Raw genomic sequence first — 16,697 nt, 5'->3', positions numbered from 1 at the left:
GCAGACGTTTTACATAACTATATCTTATCAGAAAGATGTCATTTTAATCAAATAAACGAAATATAGAAACACTCGATTGTAAAAAACGGAGATTTTCAAATAACTCAACGTAAAGTCACATAATTTAATTTTTGACGCGTTAATCGTTTGTGATAATCTACGTTTGAGAATTTTAAAAGCGCTAGCTTTTAAGCACATCAATTATAATGAATTTGACCGCCGCGGGGTACTGAGGGAACAATGAAAAAAGATGGGGAGTTTAAAGAAATGGCAATGGGTTAGAGAGAAAGGTAAAGAGAGACTTTAGAGAAGTGTGCGCACACCCAACCGTCCTTTTCTCAGAATCAAAGGGCATGTCCCCTCAGATTTTTCGGCGACTTTTTAAGAAGCACATTTTCTTCCTTTTTCCACGACCGCTATCGCGGCGGTATACTCGCAGACCGAGCGGAAACAATGAGATCGCTACGGGCCTCGCAATTAAAACGTTCTGGTTCAAGTGTTTCCCTTTGAGGATGCCAGGGAATCCCGAAGGAGAGTCAGGGAGGAGCGGCGAGATCGGGGAAGGAGGCCGATCAAAGGGGATTATTTCATTAAATCGACTAATCATGCACCCGCTTTGTTCGAACGGTCTCTGATAAATTGTAACGAGGAAACGACTCGTGACTTCATTTGTAATATTAACAAGTGGCGTTGGTCAAATGCACGTTAATACATGACCACACACTTATTAATTATATCAAAGTAAGTGCGTACGAGTTAAATAAATTATCTATTCAAAGAATAATACAAAAATTGAAAGATATAAGAGATGTACCGATCAACTTCAACTCGATTGCATCTCGAGAAAAACAATTTAGAGCTAAGTATGAAGTCATTAATTAGAAATTAAGAACATGATACTTGCAATTTGTAAAAAAGAAAAAGTTTAAATAAGAGAGTGATTATGCAATTTTTTCTATACACATTTTTTCAGTTTCATTTTCAGTTTCAGTTTAGTTGCAATTTTTTTCAAGAGTTCCCGTATTAAGTTCCTCAAAGTGCGTTAATTCTTAGGATCGAAGAACGGTAAAGGCCGCAGACGACGGGGCGGCAGGTTCGATTTGAAATTATATTTTTTGTCGTCCGAACACGTTCTCAGTGTCCAGGACACTCGCATCCCGAGGGTATTTAAAGACTCTCCGTCGTTCGACGGGACGAAAGCCGGGGGGCAGGGAGGGGAGGGGTGGGAAAAGAAGCGGCGAAGTCGGGGCGGCTCCTAAGGCAGTAATCCTTCGAGCTCTCACGTACGAGTATTAGTCTCCCGTATAAAATGAACACATACACGTACACGCACGCGCACACTTGCGTCGGCGTAACGCGCACGCACACGACGGAGAAACCGAAAACCGCGATCAAGTAGGATTACTTCGGAGCAATATGCTCCCTCTCTCTTTCGGCTGCCTCTTTTTCTCCACCACTCTTGACCTGCCCGCTGCCCCGCACATCCTACCCGAAGACATCCCCGCACGCGAAATATATACACACGTGCTACCCTATCTCGCGGGCAATGGCCGTTATCTGGGGAAGCAGCCTGAAATAAGAATTCGCCGTGTGTGTGCGCTGAAATCGCCAGCCAGTCGCTTAGATTTGCCGCTAAATGCCGACGAAAGAAATCGCAGTTATGTTCGTTAAATTTTATCCTCTTGTTTAAACTGCTTCAAATTCAACTGTGTATTTACGCGTGAGCACGTTTCAGTTAAAAAACTATAAACATTGACAGAAATTCGTAATTTAATATATATATAATTCTGTTTTCTCCAAAGCATAAATTACTAATATCTTTACTTTTAATTAAAAAAAAAGCTATAATTATAAAACTCATATTTTGTTAAAAGAAGAATCGATCCCGAATTTGAACGTTTTCTCGCGAATTTTTGCAAACCTTATGGAACATTTTTCAAACATGTACAAAAGATATTGGTACATTCGCAAGCGCAATATGCACCTGTACAGACACACAAATATATATCTTGCGCGCAATTGCCGTTACTAAGCGACTTGAAATGAGAATTTGCCGGGTGTTTCGTTGCTGCAGAGGTTGGACGTTACAGCATGCCACTAAATGCTGACCAAAGGCTATTAGCTATCTGCCGGCGAATCTTTGTCTCACCCGTCCTTCCCTCGCACTTCCGTCTCTCTTCCCCTTTTGATCCTACCGTGTCTCAAGAGCATTCTCGATTATCTTCTTTGATCAAAATTTTCGCAACAACGTTTTTAAACCTTTAAAGCTAGAAATTATTCCTTAATAACTTCATACTTCATATATTACATTAGGGGAACAAAGATTAAATTAAAATCGAAACACAAGTACTGAATGGATCAACGAGTGTTGAAACACGCGATAGAAACACAAAGAAAGCTCTACGTGGTATGTTCATGAGACATCAAGCGATGTTAAGACAAGTTTTAAGAACGAGCACGTAGTCGACTTGGCAAGTCACGAGCGTGATGTTCGCTCGGTGCATATTATAAAAATAGCAAAAGAAAGACTCTTTATTTCGCGGAAGAGATTCGGTTACGTTATCAATCGCTTCGAAATACGTTACGTCTCTTATTTCTGGAGCAACTGCCAAAAGATACACGTATTACATGCGGACGTAAAAATAAAAAAAGGTCTGAATGTGATATGCATGATCGCTGATATGAATACGAAATTCAAGAATCTTTGAGTAATACATAAAATATAGTAAAATAAATATACTGCAATCATATAGTGTTGTGTGCAAAACAATCATAAAAAAAGAAGGATGTATGACCTGTTTGCTTGAAATTAAGCATCCTCATTGATAATATAGTAATACTAGAGGAATGATTAATATAATTAATATAATAAATGACAATAATATTTCAGCCAAGTCTGCAACGAGCAATTTTGAATCTGACTGTAGAAACGACGGCGGTGTCAGGAAAGTAACGTGAAATCCAAGACGCGTCGAGCAGTCAGCCTTAAAGCGAGTTAAGGATGGTTACACAGTCGCCCCGGTAAGGTGCAAGCATAATATTCCCGAGGCGGGCAAAGTAGGTGCCGCGGTGCGATGAGACGGCGAGGTGAAGCCGGATGAGAAGTAGAAGGCGTAGAAGAAGCAGTCGGCAGAGGAGGTGAGGCAGAGGAGGTGGATGAGGAGGAGGTGGCGGAAGAGAAGAGAGCGAGGCAGAGTACGTAGAGAGAGAAGGCGAGGTGGAAGCAGAAGAAGAAGCGGAGCTGCCACCGCGATGGCAAAGGTAGGGGAGGGAGAGAAAGCGGAGTCGGGAGAAAGGACGGTAGGGGTGTAACGCGGGGTAAAAGTCCGCGAGCCATTTTTCCCCATATAATTATAAGAGAGGGACTGGGCGTTTCCATAGCAACCACACACCACCCTCTTCTCACCCCCTCCCTCCTCCCTCGCCGGCCTCTTCCCCTTACCCCAACCCATATACACCCCCTCATACACTCTGCACCCCGTTTACTTATATGCCAGAGGACGCGCATCGGCACACACACATATAGGCGTGTGTGCATGCTACGCGCGCGCGACTTAGCTAGCGATGGTAGCTCCCTTGTGTCTCTGTGCGTGTGCATATGCGTGCGAGTGTGTGTGTATGTGTATTCGCGCGCCGTGTCTCCGAGCGTGAGCGCGCGTGTATCTCCAGCGGAGGAGAGTAAGAAAGAGAAACGGCGAGAGGGTGAGGGAGCGAGGCGGAAAGAACGGAAAGATGAGGGCGAATTCGTGCGCGTGTCGGAGACCAGGCGTGTGTTTATACGGAGAGACGGTGAGTGGCGGAGAGGCTAGGGAGAGGGTGAAATTAATGTATTTGTTCTGCGGCCACCCTCATATGCTCCTGGGCGAGAGAAGGCTCGCTGCTCTCGCGAGAAGGTCTCACGGCGAGGCGGATGGCCGAGACGACGTGGCCTGGCTCCACGTAGAATATCAGCCCAGCGTTATTGCTTTTGTGTGCAAAGGACGGCTGTTTCCATCCCCTTCCTCCTCCTCCTCCTCCTCCTTCTTCTCTTCTTCCATCGCCACCCGCTTCCACCCTGCCGTTCCTTCGCGCTAGTCGTTTCTTCGGAGGCGCGTATATGCGCCTATATCGCGCCCTTCTATGTGTCGCTGTGATCCAACTTGGGTCGCGAGTTAAACTCGCCATTTTAAAACAAAAAAGGTAGCTAAACTAACCAGCTGGACGAGATACTTGGAATATCTAATTTTTCTAAACGATATCTAACGTTGTAGCTGTTTGCCATTTTATGGAGTCGGTAAAATTGCGGATTTATGAATCCAATGTGAAATTCATGGCGCACGTTAGCGGCATAACGTTGCGAAATTCTGCGTAACGAGATACGTTTACAAACAGTGAGAGAGATAGTCATTCTTTGGCCATTTTATCGTTAATCTCTTCTTAAAAAATATTTTATTAGATGTCATCAATTATTATAAATAATTTTGAAGCTTTTAATATTAAATGCTTTAATAAGACAAATCAAGATGAAATGTTAAAGTATTAATTACTTGCAAATAAAATTTCATAAAATAAAATGTTATTGGCTATTTGCATTCTTAAATTTTAATTCAACGTCAGCTTTCACTTCTAGCTGCTTACAATTTACAAATTATTGACATTTCTTTCACAAAAATGTTATTCTAAGTTTATCAAAATCAAGTTAGATATGGCATATGGCATGTCTTTTACGTGTTTATTTAGATTCAGTTATAAAGGGAAATTATTTGTTTTAAGAATATTAGTAATGTTACGATTGTGGAATATAGAAAGAAAATGGCGATATCCTCGCTTTGAATTATTCAGGCTCTGAAAAGGATCTTGGAATTCGCAGTAACTAGCGCGGCACTGAGGAACGAAGGGGTGGGATTCGTTCGAGTTCCCCTTGGAAAAAAGCTATTTAAATAGGTACGATCCGTGGTGGGTGGGGTTGGTTTGATGGTGGGTTGGTTCTCCATTGCTTCATTCAGACGAGAGGCAACCGGCCATAAGAATACGTAACATGGCTACGATACCAGAAAAATCCTCGGAAGAAAAAATTTCATAAACAAAACCGTATGCAACAAATGCACTTTACTCCGATTTTTTAATATTGATTATGTCGCAATGTGTTTAAAATAATTTTTGTTGTATGTCTTCAAATTGACAAAATAATCCTGAACACATCCCGAAGAATTTTACTACATCAAAAAAAAATATCATCTTTAAACATTATATTGTGATTATTAAATTTTCTACAAAAAGAGATGCAAGTTACAATTTAGATAATAATAGAAAAAGAAATGTGATAATTTTCCTAAAACTTACTAATAAATTTTATTATGTAAAATTGCTCATTGTCAAGCATTAAACACGATGAATAAATGGGAGAATATGGAATAAATATTTTAATATAAATATTTAATTAATATAAAATTTCAATGAATATTTATCTTATTAAATTATAAAACCTATATTACTTATTTCAACTGATATATTTTATTCAATTGTTCACCAAAATGCAATTACTCTTGTGTCTTATCATTATGCTTCTTTTCAAAATAAAAATATGTAATTTTACCTCGATTCGCATCATTTCAATCCCGTTTCATACGTTTCGACTCGACAAATTGCAACGTTTCGCTAATTACAGAATAATATGCGATTATTTAATTAAATTCACCCGAAGTATTTTGAAATTCATGCTTTCCGACATCGAGACCGTGGTTACATCATCGGTCATAGTTGCTGCGTCACGCCGACCACTTAAAATCACCTGTTTTCGTGTTTACATCGCGCCTGGCGGGATACCGGCGCGGCGGCGGACGGGCGGTGGTGGTAGTCGCTTAAACAGGAGATTCCCGTGAATAATTGAGCCGCGTAATTTATCGTGCGGAATGCAGCCGGTGGCTTCCTTTCCCGGGTGCTGAGGGTCTCCCGAATGGTGAGGAGGGGTTTCGTAGGAGATGTAGAGAAGGAGGTAGAGGAAGGAGCTTAAGGTAGGTAGGTGAGAGGGGTGGGTCGGTGGAAATTGAATTTCGATCGAACACCGCCACGACGGGAGAGAGCCAGAGGGGCGGCTAAAGCGGGGTGGCGGTAGCACGGAGGAGGGGGACCGGGAGAGTGGCAGAGCGCGGAGGGAAAAAGAGAGATGAAGATGGGAAGATGGGGGAGAGGAAGAGTAGAAGGAGGCTGTAGGACATTACAGGGCATCCTCCGGCCCCGTCACTACGGCGAACAAATGAGCAATTCTCTCAACCCCCGTGTCCTATGATGTCCTGCACGTAGGACCTGGCAATGGGCGTCTTCTGGGTCGATCTCGAGCCATACAGGTTCCCCCCTCTCCCCCAGGCTCTCTTCCTCCCCGCCGCACCGTCTTCGATCTTCTTCCGCTTTCTATGTACTAACGTCGGGGCTACCCCCGAGGTGATCGTAGTTTAAAATTTCTCACACGGAGCTCGGAAACCACCCGCGCTTCCTTCTCCTCCTCCTCCTCCTTCCTGCCTCCATTCAGCCCCTTCCAATCCTATGTCGACGACAATCACCCATCTACCCATACGTCCCGCCGAGCACTCGTGACTCCCAGCTGCCACGAATGCTGACGAATTATTTTTCGCGAGTTCCAGCCTCGCAATCTCGCCGGTGGATGCGTTGCATTAGATTGACGTTGCAACATCCACGGGTGCATCGCGCTATTACTCATCGATTATACGAGCATGGCTGATGCATCGGTGAGAGCTGCGCGTTTGGATGTTCTTTATTCAGATATCGGGATAGACGCAGCGGAAAGAAACGTATCGCGTCGCTCTCGAATGTTTCATACCACAACGAATATACATCGGCGATGCTCGCGAGCTTCACTAGTAAATGTCGAGGCACGAAATAAAACCTCGACGTTGCGAGAGTAAGAGAAAGAGAGAAAGAGAGAGAGAGAGAGAGATTTGATTTTTGAAATTATATACTCTTACCATATAAAAGTGAATCGTCGTTTGCAAGAAATTTTTGCGAAAAGCAGTTCGATTCGATCACTTCGAGTGAATCATCAAACGCACGAGTTCACACTCGCGTGTCGTATTCAGCGTAAAAAAGGTAGGTTTTCTATTTTTAAGTTTTATTGATCTAATTTTCAAAGACTTCGCGCATTCAATTTCGTGGGCTGCGATTACGAGTCTTCGTAATGTCGTCGAGATAGAAGTACGACGAAAAGCTTATTTACGAGTGTTCATCCTGCGAATCAGTGTTCATCAACGTCCTCTTTTCATTACCCGGCGCACCTGATCTCGGTGACTCGCTATTACGGGAAGGCGCGTGCGGCAGACACGTTAATCAGCCGAAGGTACCTACTCGCCGTATCCTCGGCGGAGGCAAAGGACTCTGAGCGCAGAGAAGGAAAATGGCCGGCCCGCCATTAATTAATAATAGAACCCAGCGGAGTTGCTCACGACTAGTAGCAGGGGGAGGTGGGAAGACAGAACGAGATGGAAAATAGAAAGACCAGAGAAGATGAAGAGAGACGCGCGAACAAGGGTAGTTCTCTCCGCGATCTCCGTCTCTCTTTCCTCGTACGGAAAGGGGGTGGGGCGGTCTAGGGGGTGGAAGGGGGGGACTGGAACGGGGAATGGATTTTATGCCCAGAGCGAGATATATGGCGGCCGCTACGCCCGGGCAAAAATAATATTAATATCGGAAAGGAAAGGAGGGAAAGTTTCGCAGGCTGGCTGGCTGGCTCGCTAGCTGGCTCGCTGGCCCTGCTTCGGGCAGGGGATATCAAGTATAATCATAATAATAAACGCCCGCACACGGAGCGCCATTGCTGGCTCCGCCACCCCCTCGCCCGATTCCCCTTGCGCCTTCTCTTTCCGCCGCCCTCATCGCGCACACACGCCGGTGACACACATACACATACATACGAATGCTACTTTCAGGTATTACACAACATCTCTCTCATCCTTCGTATATGTACGTCACGTATACGTATGTATGTGTATGCATGCTGCGCGCGCGTGTCCACTGCTGAGCCAGCTATACACTCGAGGATTAGATTAGCTTCCAGCGGCTTCGCCTCAAAGGCTTATATCCGCGGGTCGAATGAGCGGCAAACAAAAATGGCTCTTTTACCGAAAAGCGCCGCGAGATCGCCCGGAATTTTTCACCAACGCGGCCACCCTCGCAGCGAACGTCGCGGATTTATGGCGGGATGTAGGTGCAATTTCCGGGGATATTTACGCCGATTATTTATGTCGCGACTGATCACCATCTGGATTTGATTCACCCAAGCTATATTGTTTTCAAGATAATTTCACTTTCGTGATTGCTTAATAGCGCGATTATCTTAATTCAAAACTAAATGATTATTATCGTAAGTAATAATATAATTTGTTAATTTTATATAACGACTTAATGATATATTTTTTATGCATAAAAATAGCGCAAATCGAAATTTTAAAGAAGATAATATCAAGAGATGCACTGAATTTAACAGTAAAATATAATTGCTAAATGATATTGTCACTCGTTTATAAATAACTTGAAAACTCGATACCTCCCTCAACAATTGTAAATCAAAGAATTTACTCCTGAAAACGTTGCTTCATCTTATGACACATATTATATAAAATTTAATATAAATTATGTTTTGATAATTAATATTGTTCTATAGAGTATGCTCGTAACATTTTAAATTATGTAAAAAATTAATAAATGAAAAGAATCTACAGCAAATGTGCATGTTTTTAAATAGCAGGTTTCACATGCATATCCCAATAAAACGTTGTTGCCTTCATCTCTTTTTATATTCGAAAACTCGAAACCTAGATTTTAATCTCCATCGTCAAAGGACGATTCTATTTATCCCAATTGCTATCGGAACGGCTTTCGTGTTTCCATCTAAAAGACGCCATTGTTTATACGGAATCCCGAAAAACCCTCGATCTCCTAATTAATCCACGCGACAGATAAGACGGCCTTTTCGCTCAAGCAGAGACATCCATCGACCTGCTCCCTAATCCTCGGTCGGCCATCCCGCCCTATCTCTCCCGTTCTGGCTCCCTTCCGCCTTCCCGAATCCGCGAAGCTCATAGGGGTTACGAGTGTAGCGCAGATGCATTTATATCGAATTGCAGCTCGGTTGTATATTGGCTCTCTCGGAATGGAGGCTTTTGTCTTGGCGCGCCTCATAAGCGTGGATTTGCCCTTATCCTTACTGGAGCTTTCTCTTTCTTTTCTTTTTCTGTTCCTTATCTACCCTCTCGCTCACGCACGCGTCATTCTCCGATCCACGCTCGACCACCCCCGAAGTCAACTCCCCACGTTCTCCGCTCGAAGCGGGGAAGGTTGTGTCTCCTTCGTCCTCTCTCTCTCTCTCTCCCTCTCTCCCTCTCTCTCTCTCTCTCTCTCTCTCTCTCTCTCTCTCTCTCGCTGTTCATTGTGTTCCTCTCTGTCTTTCTCTCGCTCTGCTTATTTCTCCCTATTCCTTCTTCTTCATCATTTCCTATTTTCCCTTCGTCACTAGTTTCGAAAGAAAGTATGTTAGCGCACGCTCGGTCGGCGCTCACTACGATACGTTTCATTATCATACCATTATTTTTTGCCAGCACTCATAAATTGCCCTTTTTTCCGTGGATTTCCCGTGCTTTATGCGTCCCACTTCTGCCATTAATGTCACGAGCCCGATTCCACTCCCCTTACACCTCCCCCTCCCCCACTCATTCCATGACCATTTATCCGGGATACGTGACTTTCGTTGCCAAAAACACATTTTGTCCCGGTCAGTTATTAATGAACGGCCATACTCACGATATTCAGTCTTTCTGTTCCTCTTTCGAGCCCTTTTTCTGTTTCAGAAATAGTTGGCAATCGACATCAGCGGAGGCGTATTTCGAGGATTGGTCATTACGATAGTGGTATCTTAAGTCATAGCGTAGAGCGCAATTCGCATCAAATCGTTATGTTTTTCCACCAGCTGATAACATCGGGCACACTCGTTTATTTAATTTTAATATTACAGACGATACGAAAGAGATAAGATTCTGACTGAAGCATCTCGCAAGCAGTGCTTTGCACGCAATGGAAGAAAGAGAAAGGTTGGAGTTCGAAGCCGTCAGGGACAGGTTATAGGGTGCTTGACCCTCAGGAGGAACCGGGTGAGGAACAGGTTGCACTTCTGGTGATTAAAGTGAAGCCGAGAATTTAGAGCGAGGCGGAATCGCGAAGGTTGCGACGTCCGCCAAGGTGGCCGAGCGCGAGGGGGTGGAGGAGTCTTGGCAATCAGTGAAATGGCAGTGAAAATAAATGAATGGAAATCGAGTCCGTCTTCCTCGGCGAGAGAGGCCCGAGCGGTGACCGAGCACCGGCGTATGGCGGCACGGCGCAGCCGATGAATCGTCCCACGTCGCCTGCACGAGCAATAAGAATGGATTGCTGAGTTAACTCGAGTTACATTTGTGATTGTAAAAAGCCTCCGCTGTTCTCCGGGACGACTCTGTTGCATTATTGCGGACGCGTCTTGGGGAAATGTAACGATAGCAAAGTCGCTGATATGAAGCGGCGATCAGGAGATTTATAGTCGTTGTGTGTGTAGCTGTCCTTAGAATTATAGTCGTTTTCGAAATTCAAGTTGCGTAGATTGTAAAAACGGTTTTTCATATAACGGAATTTACTAACGAACGCGGACACGACTACCGCTGGCGATAATCATGCATTTTTTATTACAGATACTTATTGTTAGTGATCGAATAGAAAAATGAGAAATTTAATGACGTTATAACGGGACGTTATATATATATAAAACATTTAACGCCACGAATCAAAATCCACTTGGTATAAAGAGTATTAAATGATGTCTTTAAGAATGTGGACTCCAGAGATGAAAACATTTATATGCAGTTATATGCAGCATCAAAAAAGTGTACTATGCTAAATTTCGATTAAATGCTTACAGGCAAAACTTTACTATCTCCAGTTATATTATTGGATTATATATTGAGAATTTTCAAAAACTATTGTTGTGAACAAATCACACACAGCGGGACACATTAGAACGGCAGAATCCTTGAACTGTGTATCGCGTGGAATCCCTAAACTAAACTATACCTCATCCCCATCGACAAGTAGGCATCCCTGCCCTCAGGAAAGCAAGCTTAATGCCTCGGAAAAAATAACACACGCGCACATACACACATACAAGTGCGCGAGTATCCCCACACGCATCTAGATCCGTGCGTGTTTTCCGTGTCCGTTTTTTTGCTGGCAAGAGGGTGGACATTTAGGGTGACAAAAAAGGACACTCTGTCTCCCGCAGGAAGCCCCCAAGAACACGCTGGAATTTCGTCCTCGTCGATCGATCGAATCTGCATGTTTTTCTACTTCGAGGAAAGCGATATTGCTCCTCGCGCGATCATTGACGTGACTACGTGAGTTTAAATAGACTTTGCTAATTGTATTTTAGTTGCTCAAATCTTATGATTGAGTCTACGTCATTCTACACAGTTTCATAAAACATATTTGTCTGCTCAAATCTTCGCGAGATTGTTAATTAAATATTTAACAATCTATCACGCTAAATGCGCTTTCTTGTATAATTGCCATTACCAGAAAATTTTACTAATTGATTTATTAGAAAGAGAAAAGAGAGAGAAAGAAAGAATGATACATTCTCTCTACAAATATTTAATGAGAACTCTTATTATACAGATATTTAGCAAAATTGACAAAGAAAGATTAAATAATATATTTCTATTAAAATACTAATTAATTTCGAAAAGTTTTATGTGAGAGAAATAAATTATTAAGTTTCTTTTAAGTTATTAAGGTATTTTTGGTCAATTTGATGATAATTACATTGCAGAATTGTATTTTAATTAATTAAATCTTTATCTCTAGCAACACTAAAACTATTTATAGTCCTGTAACATAAGTAACATTAACGTTGTCACATTAATTGCCAGATATTGATTATATTATGAAATTAATTACTATATTGCCTAATTAGAAATCCCTGATGCAAGCAATACATGAAAGACACAATAATCTTTTCAAATTCTAACGTGTATTTTTGAGATAATAAAATATTCATTTAACAAGTGAAGAAAACTCGGTCTAACAATTTCTCAATTTTCCTAATTTTAATTAGCAGGTAAATTAATTAATTAATTAGTCTAATTATCAAGATTAATTGCTTCAAGTACCGAGCCATACCTTTCGAATAGCGCATAGGTATGGCCAAAACTGTGTATCCTGCCATCCCTCTGGCAGGATACAGGGAACTCCAGACGTATGTATCGCACGCGTACAGCTACATTCACGTGTATCCGCCACACACATGCATCGTCGTGTATAATCCTCCCACCCGTTCTCTCATTCCCCTCATTCGCTCCCACTTTCGTCCTTCGTGGGTGCGGCTTCGGCCATTTTGGTACCACCTACCCCTCACGCGCAGGTCCTCCACCCTTCTGGTGGGGTTCTACACGTACACATATGCGCGTGTGCATACACAAGCATACACGCGCCGTCGCGCGGAAAGGTGCTCGAAGTCACAGCAGGGGAAGGTAAAGGCGAGGGGGCCGGGGGGCTGCGGAGGAGGGTTGGCACGACGAAGGGGTGGCCGAGCTTATTCCGGAATCTAACGTGCAGCGAGAGGAAGACGGTGAAAGAAGAGGTGTCGTTTCGAGGAACGTCGGGACTGGGGAAGCGACTTAATTTCTACCAACCCCCTTTCCGACATGTTTCGCCTCCTCGTGCGCTCCCTCACCCCGCCGTGCAGCGGAGAGTTCACTCGTTACACGCCTTGAACCACGGTGTAACTTTTCTCGTTGGAACGTCGGTGCCGATTTTTCGAAGACTCCTCGAAGGCAAGTTTTTGCTCGATATAATCCTTATCGCGAGAGTCTCCGGCAGGAGACCTTCAAACTTTTTCGCCGCGACACGATCCGGAGGGAAGATAACGCACAGCCCGCTTTAATGGAACCTTTTATAAACATTCGGCCGTATTCTCGCCGTGCTGATGACGTCAAATGACTATATTTTCTATTAAGTTTCTGCAATATCTTAATTTAGATTAGTTTATATTTAAGTATGACAGCTATCTTCTGCGTTAAACGGAATAAATGTAATAAAAATAGTACTCTGTGGTGCTCAAGTTGATATAGAAAGAAAAACAGATTCTCAGAATGCTTTTAATACTTCGGTTATTCTGGTTATTTATTTTTAGATTTAATATTTACTAAAATATGACAATTATATGTGTGTGTGTGTGTGTAACAAAATAATAATTATTATTGGATATATTCATAGATGTCAATTTGGCGGTCAAATAAATGAATGCAAGTACGGTATCCAGTCAGAGGAATGGTTATATAGAACGAGGACTAAACATACGCAACGTTCTTGATCACAGATGGCGGCACTCGTATACTATTCGCTTTATGCAGTTCGTAATTCATTGTAAAATGTTGTACTTATGTTGTATAAATTAATAAATTTTCGTCAATTTATATTTTCTTGATTGATTTAAATATAAGTATCAAAAGACAATATCTTTGCAATTTATTTTGCTTAGTTCTCATTATTTTATTCACATTATTTTCATTAACAGTTTTATTTAAATCCTATCAGCCAAAATTAAATTTTCTCTAATTAGTCATTGTTCGTTAATTCTCAACCACTACAAATTTAATTCTGATTCCGAATACTTTATACACGAACATTTTATATACATATCAATATAGAAAATACGCAACTCTTTTACAATCTATTCTTTTTTGCATTATTCTATATATAATCCTTTTCTTTCTTATTGCTTGAAAGATATTTTATTAATATAATTCTATATATTAATTAATCAAAAACCAATCAAATGTATAACTAAGACTCAATTACGTAAGTTTGATTATATTTAATAATTAAAAAAGAATACTACCACGCGACAAACCGATTAAAACATGAAATATATGTTAATTATTATGTTGATTAATACGTACGCAACTTGATTAACCGTAGATTTTATTTTATTTCTGTCGTGCAAAAATCAAATAAATTCCTCGTGTGAAACTTAAGAAATTTCCTACGTAATTTGATATAAATCCACTTCCATGCCCTCCGCTCGGCGCAAAACATGTTTCCGTGTGAGAGGGTAGATGGGCTACAGCAGGGGACGAGGAGGCGTAAGTGCTTCTTGTCGGAAAAATTATATGATAGCCAGGAACGCGCGAGCTTTCTTCTCCTCCTCCCCTGACTCTGTTCTGCTCTTTTCCCTCCAGCTTCGGATTAGAAAATATGATTAGCTTCGTGCCAGGAGTTTATTCGGGGTTAACGACAGAGCCGGGAAACGGGAAAAGAGATGGTAGTCGTTCGTACCCTTCGGATTTTATGGATGACCATGGTTCCCTTACGTGTCTCAACGACGACACTTTCCGTGAAACGGTCTTTATGTTGCTGCGTCTAATTCACGCAACGTATCCAACAATTGCACACTTCAGCTACATGCTTTTATCGTTATTGCACGCGTTTTGTTAATGTCTTACGTTCATTTATTTTTTTTTTTTTTAGATTTGATTAAAGTTAATCTGCGTTGATAGAAATGGATATTAGTTGGCAAAATAACTTTAATGAAGTAATAATAAGTCACGGATACTATAGAGATAAAAAGGTGTTAAAAAACGAAACTACATATTTATATATTCTCTCTGCAGGAAGAGGTTGTATAAGATGAAACGTCACAATCGAGTATAAGAGGCTAACAGAATTATGCTGAGAAATAACGTAAGCGACGCACGTCTCGCCTACGTTTTGCTGCTTCTCCTGTCTTCTTCATTCCTCCCACAAAATTTCCCTCCTTTTTTTCCCACCAGCCCTTATAAAAGATAATCTTCTACCTGTCTCGCAATGATTAATTATACAGAACTGCACTTGCAGAAGTACAATTCGAGTAAATATTAATATCAAATGTAATTTCGCACGTAGACAGAATGCCTAACTTTTCAAGCTACATAAACCCTGCTCTTTTATTAATTGCCCGCTCTTGTAATTTGTTACAGGTACTATTGTAATCAAATAAGTTTCAACGCATATCATGTATGGTTGATGTTATGGTTATGACAATCGATATAGAGCTCATGAATATTTGATTTATGTTAAACATCGTTTTTGAATGTATGGACACAAATTTAAAATCCGCATCGATTACTTCCCTAGTCGTGTATTCGCGGAATAGTAAGCACATTCAATACTCGATCGAATGAGGAGACAAGTAAGCGCAAGGAAAAACGGCAAGCTATTTCGTGCGAAAGATGCCCGCCACGAGAGCACGGGGTTACGCGACGGGGTTGGCGGCGATGAGTATTTCCCAGAGGAGGAACTCGACTCGACTCATCAGACGACCCTAGCTTTAACACCCGGGCTGCATAATAAAGCTGTGCCAATTTTTATCGAGCTGCCATTGTGCCGCACGGGAATCGGCGGATCCTCGTCGTTTCCACCCCCGATTTTCCCGGTATTCCCGTCGCGACATCGCGCGACAGCTCGATGAAAACTTTCGAAACGCCACGAACCGTGCGGACGTGCGTGGAAAAAAGTATCGGTTTTACTGCCAAACTGCAACCAGTTTGTCGGAATCGCTGAATCAACGGGATCCTGCGCGTAATCGGCACGAGAAATAGTATTGAAGTGGCGAGGTCGAGTACCGTACGCGATACCTCATATAAGTTTCAAGTTTTAATTTAAATAAGCCTACAAATAACGTGTTTGTCTTGTTCCCGTTCTACCTCCTCATTTTCTGTTTGAATAAAATTTGTTATTAAGAACAAATGTAATTTGTCAATTTTCTTAAGATCCGTCTAAAAATCGCGCAAGCTGTCGAGTTTCCCCAGAAACGAGAAACGGCTAAACGCGAAATATCGACGTTACGTCACATTTTCTCGGTATAATACTTTCAACGTGCCGGCGTACCGATGAAATTAGATTCCGGAGACGCGAGTAGCAAGCGATGCATCGGGGCGGGGAGGCGGAGTGATCGATGAAAAAAAAAGGGCGATCGGTTTCAACCCCATCCACGAGGTATGTTTGCGACCCCAGCGGATGAGAAACGATCCCCCTGTCCCCACCGAATTTATATCGAGATCGAATTATTGATCCTTGCCGGCGCGACCGATTGCTTCGACCCCACGTGTCAATTTTACGGTTTTAACGAACTGCAAACTCCAAAATGTATCGCCTCTATTTCCTTCGAGCTGGAGCGGAGTCGGCGTTGCTGGCATGCTGCCAGAACTATTTCAAAAGCGGCACATCAAAGATATATTTATAAATACAACGTTAAAAATATACGAACTAATGTAAGTATTTTATTGTGCGACATATATCTTATTCCGTGATGGAATTTCGTCTTATTTTCGTAAAACTGATTCTCATTATGCTGTACGTCTATAACTATAATATCTATATATAGCGATATATTAGTAATAAGTATTTTATATAATTTATGGAAATATCTTAAATAAACGAATCAACTCTATCGAAAAATTTGTTAAATCTCTAACAAATTTTGCATCAATTTTTTTTCGTCATTCTTCTTTATCCCGATAAATAAATATAGAGTATAATATTTATATAAAAATAAAACCCAAAGATTCCACCGCTAAGATATTTTTTTATGTATTTCAAATCGATATGTATATAAAAAAATACAAATCTTAAATTGCTGGATACATATT

At 41.7% G+C, this 16,697-nt stretch overlaps 1 long non-coding RNA gene across 1 annotated transcript; it reads left to right on the top strand.

The window, feature by feature from the left end:
- Positions 1-12,567: 12,567 nt before the first annotated feature.
- On the top strand, positions 12,568-16,480 carry LOC139822897 (uncharacterized). Its single transcript, XR_011734637.1, has 3 exons — positions 12,568-12,842; positions 13,285-13,420; positions 14,682-16,480. It is a non-coding gene; the product is annotated as an uncharacterized lncRNA (long non-coding RNA).
- The last annotated feature ends 217 nt before the right edge of the window (positions 16,481-16,697 follow it).

This window comes from Temnothorax longispinosus, chromosome 12 (assembly GCF_030848805.1).
Source record: "Temnothorax longispinosus isolate EJ_2023e chromosome 12, Tlon_JGU_v1, whole genome shotgun sequence".
NCBI lineage: Eukaryota > Metazoa > Arthropoda > Insecta > Hymenoptera > Formicidae > Temnothorax > Temnothorax longispinosus.
Note: the sequence above shows the minus strand (reverse complement) of the source record. Positions and strands in the feature narration are given on the sequence as shown.